Below are 9,797 nucleotides of genomic sequence, written 5' to 3' on the forward strand. Positions count from 1 at the left end.
AGCTGCTGCAGACCCGGGGAGGGGGGCGGCGCTGACGGGCAGGAAGACCGACCAATCAGGGGAGGCGGGGGGCCGGGGAGGCGGGGCCGAGGGGGGTGCCTGTTGGAGGGAGAGGCCTTTGTTACTGCGGCCCGGTCCCTACCCGCTCCCGCTCCGGGCGTCCCCACGTCTTCCAACCTCGGATCCCCAGAACCCCGCGTCTGGGACACTTCCTGGAGCCCACCTCCCTCCTGCTTCAGGTCTCAATCTCATCCTCCCTCAGACCCAGGAGTCCGGGCCCCCAGCCCTCCTCCCTCAGATGTAGGAGTCCAGGCCCCCAGCCCCCGCTTCCTGTGGAACACAGTTCAGCTTCTTCATCTACTTTCATGAATAACACTGACTTTTGGGGTGAAATTTCCTTCTTCCCTCCGCCCCAACCCTCATCCCCAGGATAATAAGGGAATAGGGAGGAATTGAGGGGTCTGATCTTGGCGATGGGAGTAGGGAGGACATGGTCATCCAGGTGCAAAACATCTCCACTCCCCATTCCTTACTTGGCTGTGTGACCTTGGACAGGTCACTTCTCTTCCCAGAACCTCAGCGTCTTCCCGCGCAAGATGGAATCATCTCTATTTCCCAAGGTTGTTGACAAAAATAAGAGAGGTCCCTGGGGGAGATGCTGGTTCTGCCCAGCGTCCCAACAACCTGTGGTTTGTTCTTTTTTCCTGGTCCCACTAGGCATCCATTTACTAAGGTCACCTTCCCTCCTGGCCCACCAGGTGAGATGTCCCTGTCCCCTGTCCCCTTGCCTGAGCCTACTGCCTGTCTGGGGCAGTTGGAGGCAGGAGTTTTTCAAGTCATCCCATAAAGGCCGTTCTACTTCAAAAGCAGATCCATCTTCCATACCTGCCTCTTCCCCCCACATCCAATCTGTCTGCAAGAGTGGCTGGCTCTGCCTCCAAAGTGGATCTCTGTGCTGTTCTCTCCTTCCCGCTCTGCCCTGGTCTAAGCTGCCTCCATCTCCCCCTGGACGGCTGCTCTGACTGCAGCAGTGACTGCCCTGGTCTCCTGGCCTCCACCTTTGCCTCCACCTTCAGATCGACAACCACTGAACACGTAAACTAGCTGAAGTGACTATCTTGCCTCAAAGGCTCACTCAGCTCCAGCTTCTCTGGCCTTCTTCCTGTTCCTTGAACAAGCCAAACTTGTTCCAGCCTCAGGGCCTTTGCACTTGCTGTTCCATTTGCTGGAATGCTTTTCCCACCAGAATGGCACAAGACTCTTTCTTATCATTTAGGTCTCGCCTTTAAGAAGCTTTTGTTGATCGTGCTATATCCAAAGCCACCCCCACTCCCAACACAAGAGCTCTCATACCTGTTGTGTTGTCTTCCTAGCCTTCACGATTCCCTTATTTCATGTGTTCACTGGTTTATTTTCAACCACTGCCTCCCTCCACCCCTTGACTCTAGAATGTAAGCTTTGTGAGGGTAGGGTTTGGGGCCTGCTTTTGCTCAAGGCTGTACCTCCAGAGCCTTGCCCCGTGACTGATACATAGGAGGTACTCAGTAAATATGTACTCATGGATGAGCCTCACCTGGACAGGTGGAGGGAGCCTAGATGCAGGGAGGGGAAGAGGCCCGCCTTTGTGAACACACCTGTGGTGTGAGTGCTCATGGTATGCTGCTGCTGGCTCCAACTGATTGTTAAATTTTCAGGAATTTTCTGAGCTGGGTGTTAAACCATTGTTAGCTTGAAATAGGCCACGGTGGGAGTATTTACACCATGGCAACTGGCAAACGCTACAACCAGGACTGTCTTTTTGGGAGAGCCGTTGTACCAGCATGCAGCTGTACAAAGTCCACTGTGACCCTGCCAACAGGCCATTCATTGCTCCCCTTTGAATTCAGGGCCGTTCAGACTTAGGAGGAAGACAGGAGCTCCCTCTTCCTGGAATCCCAGGCCCGATGACAATATGAGCACTTACTGCATGCAGGCGTCTTTCTGAGCACTTTTTACACATTATCTCCTTGAAGCCTCATGACATCCTTACGAGGTGTGTCTTATCTTTATCTCTACTTCACAGATGAGGACGCAGAGACATAGAGGAGCAAAAAAATGCCCAGAGCCATAGATATGGCTGAAGGTATTTGCCATTTGTGAATCTGATGACGAACTTGTAGCCAGAATATATAAAGAGCTCCTACAAATCAACAAAAAAGAGACAACTCAATTTTTCAAATGAGCGAAAGACTTGGACAAGCACTTCACCAAAAAAAAGGATATTCAATAATCACATGAAAAATACCCTGCCCCTTCCAGACCCAACACGACAAGTGGGTAAGAATGCTCCTTGGCTATTTATTGCCTCTCGGCTCCAAGCCCATCCTCCACTACCTGCTCTGCAAAAATGGAGCTGGAACCTCTAAACATTCCTCCTTCGCAATGTGTAGGGTGTTGAACTTTGTTGGTAGAGGAAGGCAGAGGGACACGGCTGGAGGGATGGGGCTTCTCTTCCTTGTTCTGGTTTTCCCTTGGGCTTCTTCTTGCTCCTGTCCTGTAGTTGCCAGTGACACATGTGGGGTAAGTCCAGTGGCACTCACCTCCATCGGGTTTCAGTGGCACCCATATGGATGTCTTCTCATCACGTTTCCATGGCATCTCACTTGATGGCTTCCCAGCCTCAGCCTGCCTGCACTTGGGAGGGGTGTTCTCGGCTTGCTCAGCATCCGTGGACCAGCTCTGGTCCGTGCAAGCCAACACAGTTCCCCACCATCCACGGAGCCACCACCGTGCCTCTTCCAACATGGGCTGAGTCCCAGCTTTGGGGGAAAGGGCCCTTTCCAAGTTTGTTCCTTCCTTGGGCATCCGCCCTGAGTCCTACAGTATTCTTTGCAATAATCTTTTATCCTTTTATAGATTGTTACCTGTTATGGTTGATAATTCCTTATGTTAAACTTTCCCCGTTCAAATTAAAAAAGAAAATACTTGGCAGGGCAAGCTCTTAACCTTCCTGTGCCTTCGTTTCTTCCTCCAAAAGACTGGGGGTCATGATAGCCCCTGCTTGCTAGAGCTGCTGTGAGAATGGAGGTCCCTACTATAAGAAAAGCACTGAGCCCAGCCTCGGGCCTGGACTGACGGTTCCTGGTGTGCTGGGTTTTCTCCATTTGCCACCTTCCCCACCTGCCTGAGCTTCCCAGGGCCGCTGTGACAACTTACCACAAACGTGGTAGCTCGAGACCACACACAGTTCTGGAGGCCGGAAGTCCAAAATCAACTTCACTGGGCGAAAATCTTGGGGGACAGAGGGAGAATCTGTTCCCTGCCTCTGTCAGCTTTCGGTGGCTGCCAGCATTCCTCGGCTTGTGGCCACATCACTCCCAGCTCTGCCTCTGTGTCGCAGGGCCTCTCCCTCTCCTGTCTGCAGTCAGATCTCCCTCATGTAAGGACATGCTGATTGTGTTTAGGGCCCACGTGGATCATGCAGGATAATCCCCTCATCTCAAAATCCTTAATGTAATCAGATCTGCAAATACCGTTTTTCCTTAATAAAGTAACAGTCCCAGGTCTCAGGGACTAGGGCCTGATATCTTTGGGGGCCCTTATTCAGCCTCCCACAGCATCCTCCTCCAGCCTGCTCTATGCCTAGAGGCTGACCTCTACTGACCACATCAGCAGATCCCTTGCCCTTTGACTTCAAGGTGGGTTTGGTCAAAGGGAGTCACAGGCTGGGCACTGGGGGGGGGGGGGGGCTGGGGAATGTTCTCCTCCCTGCCCGCTGCCCTGCCGTGGTGCCTGTCAGGCGGCTGGCGGTGTGGAGAAGCCAGAGCTGGCATACTGAATTGAGAATATGCAGATTATGACCCGCAGAATGAGGAGGCACAAGCAACTCGCACAGGGAGGCAGTGGCTCCCTCAGCATCCCAGCTCCTACTTTGGGGAAGTGAAGCCCACAGGGTCGTTTTTGATTGACGGTGCATGTTTTATACACCCACACAAAGAAAGCAGAGTCACAAGATTTTTTTTTTTTTTTTTTTTGTAACTTACAAATCCCAGAAGCAGGCGGGGGATGCAACAAGCCTGGGGAAGGGCGGTCCTCTGTCCCAGGTCACGAGGCAGCAGGAGATAGGGAGCAGGGTATTAAGCACTCGTTACTTATAAGATGGTTGGGGTGGAAGTCACTAACTTTATGCGAGCTCAACTCTAAGTCGTTATCCTAAAAGGTGCCCTAGGAAAGGCAAAGTGGGAACCTCTGGCAGGAATCCTAGACTCGGGTCCTTATCTAAATGTCCACACTCTGGGAGTGAGCAGGGTTATCGTGCTGTAAAATGCCTAGGCAGCAACTCAGGAAAACAAAGTTATTTTCCTCAAATGTGGTTTTTCTCATCAGATGGCCCCTCTGCCACGGCTCTGGTTCTCAGTTAGGCCTCAGTGACACCATTTCTCCCCGTTTCCTCCAGGTTGCAGCAGAATCTGGAAGGAACCCTTTCTTTCTGTTGCTGGTTCCTGGGAGCCCTAACCCTGCTCACACCTCTGTAAATGGCACCTCTAACAGAGAGGCTGTTTAGGAATCCCACTGGAGGAGCCGTCTCCCTCCGGCAATTTTTTTTTTAAAGACTTGCACCTGAGCTAACATCTGTGGCCAATCTTCTTTTCTTCCCCTCCCCCACCTCCTTCCCTTCTCCTCTCCTCCCCCTCCTCCTCTCCCTTTCCCCTCCTCCTCCTCCTTCTTTTTCTTCTCCCCAAAGCCTCCCAGTACATAGTTGTATATTCTAGTTGTAGGTCCTTCTGGTTGTGCTATGTGGAACGCCACCTCAGCATGGCTTGATGAGGCAAAAACCCTGGGGCGCCAAAGCAGAGTGCGTGAACTTAACCTCTCCGCCACAGGGCCGGCCTCTGCTAGGTGTTTTATAGTCAAGGCCCAAAGCCCACTGAAGATCATGCTTTGAAGTCTCAGGAGTGTGAAAGATGCTTAACTCACACCTAACAAGTGAGATACAATTTTTTTTTCTTTTTGGTGAAGAAGAGTGGCCCTGAGGTAACATCTGTGCCCATCTTCCTCTATTTTGTATGTGGGTTGCCACCACAGCATGGTCTGCACCTGGGATCTGAACCCACGAACCTGGGCTGCAGAAGTAGAGCATGCCAAACTTAACCACTATGCCACTGGGCTGGCCCCAAGTTACAAATTTTGATGGTCACAGATACCATTTTTTCATCCATTAGATGGGCAGAGTTCAAAGAACCCTGTAACACATCAGGTTGGCAACACTAGTTGTTGATGGGAGTGAAATCAATTCCCTTTCTATGGAGGGCAAGTTGGCATTATTCGTGAAAATTATGCACATGACCTCTGACCTTGCAAGTCCACATCTAGAGATTTCTCCTACAGGTACTCTTGTAGACGCCCAGAGGCAAAGGGGCAAGACATCAAGGTAGTGTTTGTGCTCAGAGGACAAACTACCTAAACGCTCAAGGAGGGGCTGGTTAGATACACGACAGGGTATTGATACGATGGACTCCTAGGCAGCTGTTGAAAAGAGAGGGCAATGATATGGATTCTATAATGTTCTGTGAGCAAAAAGAAGCAAAGTATGTAATGCTGAGTAATAACTTAAGAAATGAATATGCACACACATATGGTTGTATGTCCACCCTGTTCCTCCAGAATGGGGTTTCTCCGTCTTGGCATGACTGACATTCGGGGCCTGATGATTCTTTGTGGTGGGGGCTGTCCTGTGTGTCGTACGGTGTTGAGCAGCGTCCCGGGACTTGACCCACTAGATGTCAGTAGCCTTCCTGCAGTCAGAACGGCCCAAAGTGTCCCCTGGGAGGGACCACATGGCTCCCTGTTGAGAACCACACTAGGAACCAGGAACAGCGCTTGTCTCTGGGGAGCGAGACTGAGGCAGGGGTCTTGCACTTTTGTCTCATCCCCTTTCATAACTTGTTCATGCAAAGCCTCTTCGAAAATGAGTAATTCACTAAACCCAAAAGTCGGGAGTTAAGAATAGCAGGTGTTGACAGTGGCCCACGCTCGTGTTTGTGGATTTTCAAGGGGCTCTTGGTTGGGTCCCTGGAGAATCACTGCATTCTTCTGGAGAATTCTTTCATTAGCTCTTTCAGCTCTGTGGACACACGGGCACTGGGCCCCTGGGCCTTGACTCACCTCTGCCCTCTGCCCGGACCCTCTTCTCCCGAGACCTTCTAAGTCCCACCTCCCCAGCGAGGCATTCCGCAGCCACCCTGGCCAAGCAGGGATGCCCACTGTCTTTGTCGCTCTCTTACCTGCTGTGCATTCCCTTCATTTATTCGTGTCCGCTTCCTTGCTCCTTGTCTTTCTCCTCAGCTAAACTCTAAGCTCCCTGAGGGCAGGGACCACGTCTGTCTTATTTAGTGCTATGTCTTCAGTGCTGGGCACGCAGCTAGCACTCAATGTATTTCTGAAAGAATTAATGAGTCCCTTCCCTCTTCACTGGCTTCCTTCTCCAAGAAGAGGTCAGGCACGGTTACCCACTTTGCGATGGTGTTTCCTTATTCTTGCTGCTGTCCTGTCCCTGGAACGGTGCTGGGTGCTCATCACAGCACCTGAAGACAGTCACTGAGTGAGGTGGGAGTTGGGGGTCTCTGAGCACTGGCTCAGGTGTCTCTGTGTCCAGTCAGGCAGGATCCTTAACCTTTCTGAATCTCACTGTCCCTCTCTATAGGATCAGGATGATAATGGCTTCCAGCTTACAGGGCTGTGGTGGGGATCGAATGGTGGGACCGTGAGTTTTATGTGTCAGCTTAGTTAGGCCAGAGTCCCCGGTCCTTCAATCAAACATGAAGTAGTGAAGGCATTTGGGAGATGTGACTGACGCCTCTAAGTTGAGAGAATTCTCAGTAAGGTAGGTGGGCCTGATTTGATCAGTTGAAAGGCCTTAAGAGCAGAATGGAGGTTTCCCATAAGAAGAAGAAATTCTGCTAGTGGACAATAGCTTCAGCTGCTGCCCAAGAGTCTCCAGCCCACCTGTGCTGCCCGCCCACGCTCGGGAAGTCAGACCTGCCCAGCCAGCCCACCCCCTGGTCACACAAGCCAATTCCTTGAGATAAATCTCTTAATATGGATTGGCCACTGGTTCTGTTTCTCCGGTTGAACTCTGATGGGTGCAAATGAATCTATATAATGTTTAGAACATGGCCTGGGGCAGACAAAAAGTTCAATAGACGTGAGCTGCCCTTATGGTGCCCTTAATGCCATGCCGGGTGCTGGATAGCCATGAACACCTTTCTGCCTCACAGTGATGCAGGGTCTGTTATGCTCCCATTCTGCAGGTGAAGTTTGGGTTGGGGGACGTGACCCACATTCAGGGGCAGAGCCGGAACCCCAACACAGGTAGCTCAGCTCCACGAGCAGCGGCCGACCACAAAGGTTCGTGCTCCCGTGACCCTGCTGCAGTGGCCAGTGGGGGCCCCAGCCTGGAGAGGCAGGGGCACTGACAGCCCTATCATGGCCATTCTCCAAACCCAGCAGGGTGCAGGCATGCAAAGGATTAACTGCCTGAGAATGGAACTGGATGAGAGAGACAGACACAGGGGTGAGATGGGGGGCCTGGACTGGCTCCTCAGGCAGCAAAGCCTGCAGTGGCTGTGTGGCCCCAGACGGATCCTTTCCCCAGTCTGCGCTTCAGCCTCCCTGTCTCTGAGATGAGGAGAGGCGATCCTGGTGGACTTAGCTCCCAGGAACAGGCAGGAGAGGGCAGGGGCACCCACAACTAGCCTTGCCCCTCAGGCTGTGAGCCCCTGGGAAGGACCCTCCCCTTTCTGGCGGCTGGGGACTAGCTCCTGTCTCATAAGGTTGGGGTGTGACCTTAGGGGGGCTTCTTAACCTTCCCAGGCCTCAGTTTCCTCCTCTGTAAAATAAGCATGATGACCGGACTGGTTCCCGAGGGGCACTGGGTTAAGTGAGCGAAGGCACTCCGTCCTGGCGAGTGACATTATCACAGTTGTTTCCATCATCTCCTGAAGGAACAGAGGAGGTTTATACAAGTCCGTCTCCCCATGATCTCCTCCTTGGATCCAGAGAAGAAACGGCAAGATTTACTCAGCTACGTGACTGACTGTTGACCGGATAATCAGAGGACTAGGAGTTTGTCCCAGGGACTCAGACCCTCTCTTTGGCCCCGCTGGGGCATCCTGAGGAGACAGGAGTGAGCTGGGCCTGGATGGGGACAACAGCATCCTCCTTTGATGGATGATGGGTCTCTGCAGTTCAGGCCATTTAGCGCCCACTTCTAGCCTTGGTGGCCCCCCACTCACAGAGCCCCTCCCCGCTCCCCTCCCACCCCCACTGGGTTTATTGGTGTCCCGGTCTGGACAAGGAGTGGCTTGTCTCATCTCTGTGTCCCTGCAGTGCTCAGCACGGAGTGTGGCACATGGGGGCCATGGGGAAATGTTTGCTAGATGAGCAAATGAAGGAAGAATGAGAAACAGTAAGAGAGAGACAGAAAGGGAGGAACAGAAAGGGGGAGAGAGAAGAGGGGTGGCTGAGGTAGAGAATGATATGGAGGTGGAGACCAGGAGATAAACCAGATGGAGAGAAGGAGGAAGGTGGAGAGAGGGAGAAAAGAGAGATCCACAGAAGGAGAGAGAGCAAAAATAGTGGAAAGGAGAGACAAAGCCAGCCTGGGGAATGGACTGTGTGTGACAGACCTGCAAGGGCACAGTGGGATCCCCAGCACCACCCAGCCCAGCCTGGCCTCAGAAAGCCTTGGGACAGGTTTGCTGAATGAATGAATGAGAGCGTGTGTCTCTTTGTCTGGAAGTCCTGCTCCTCCCGTCTGCCTGGGGAACCACGACGCTTCCTACAGGACTCAGCTCAGGCCTCTCTCTGTGAGCCCCGACCTGCCATGCTGCCTCCACCACCACGTGTCCTGCTCTGTCCTGGGCCGTCTGGATCTGCTGCTCCTGCCGTTCACGGCTGACTCGCCTGCATCTCCTGCACCCCCAGCCCCGGAGCTGGCACCAGACAGCTGTGCAATGGAGGATTAACTCAGCGGGCCTGGGTTGTCCAAACTCTGTCCCTTCCAGAAAAAGGGGTCTCTCCCTTGACCAAATCCTGGGAGGGACCCTCTAAGCCCTTGGAATATTCTGCCTGATAAGAGAGTCTTTGTTTATCTGAGGACCTTGGGACACACCAGATAGTCAATGCTAACAGTGTGATTTACGGGGGAGGCCTTGGGTCATGTGGTGCCACTTGACCTCTGTGTGGGCTGGAAACTAATGTCTAGGTAACCACCCCCAATAAAACCCTGGACACAAAAGCTCAGGCACCTTCCTTGGTTGACAACACTCTGCATGTGCTGTCACACGTGGTTGCTGGGAGACTCAAACGCCGTCTGCACGACTCCACCGGGAGATGCTGGAAGCCCGCTCCTGGTCTCTTGGGGACCCTGCACTGTGTGCCTCTTCCCGTTGCTGACTTTAGTAATAAACCCTAGTGGTGAGTAGAACAGCTTTGCTGAGTTGGTGTTTCTAGTGAATTGTCAAACCCGAGCGTGGTCTTGGGGACCCCCAACACAGGAGACATCAGTAAATGTCCGCTGAGGAGGGGAGGAGCTGTGGGCTCCTCTGAGTCCTCTGCATGGGATCTCCCCATGAGCTTCATGACTGCCCTTCAAGCTTTTGATGCTTAGCCCGGTTCAGAGAGGCTAAGTGACTGGCCCAAGGTCGCACAGCCTGGGGCTGGAGCCGTGTCTGTCTGACCCCTTACTGCCCTCTCATGCCTCTCCCTTGACTCTGGAGAAAGAAGTCAGCCCTGTAACCACTTTTTGGAAGATGATC

Source organism: Equus przewalskii, chromosome 9 (genome assembly GCF_037783145.1).
Source record: "Equus przewalskii isolate Varuska chromosome 9, EquPr2, whole genome shotgun sequence".
NCBI classification, from domain to species: Eukaryota; Metazoa; Chordata; class Mammalia; order Perissodactyla; family Equidae; genus Equus; species Equus przewalskii.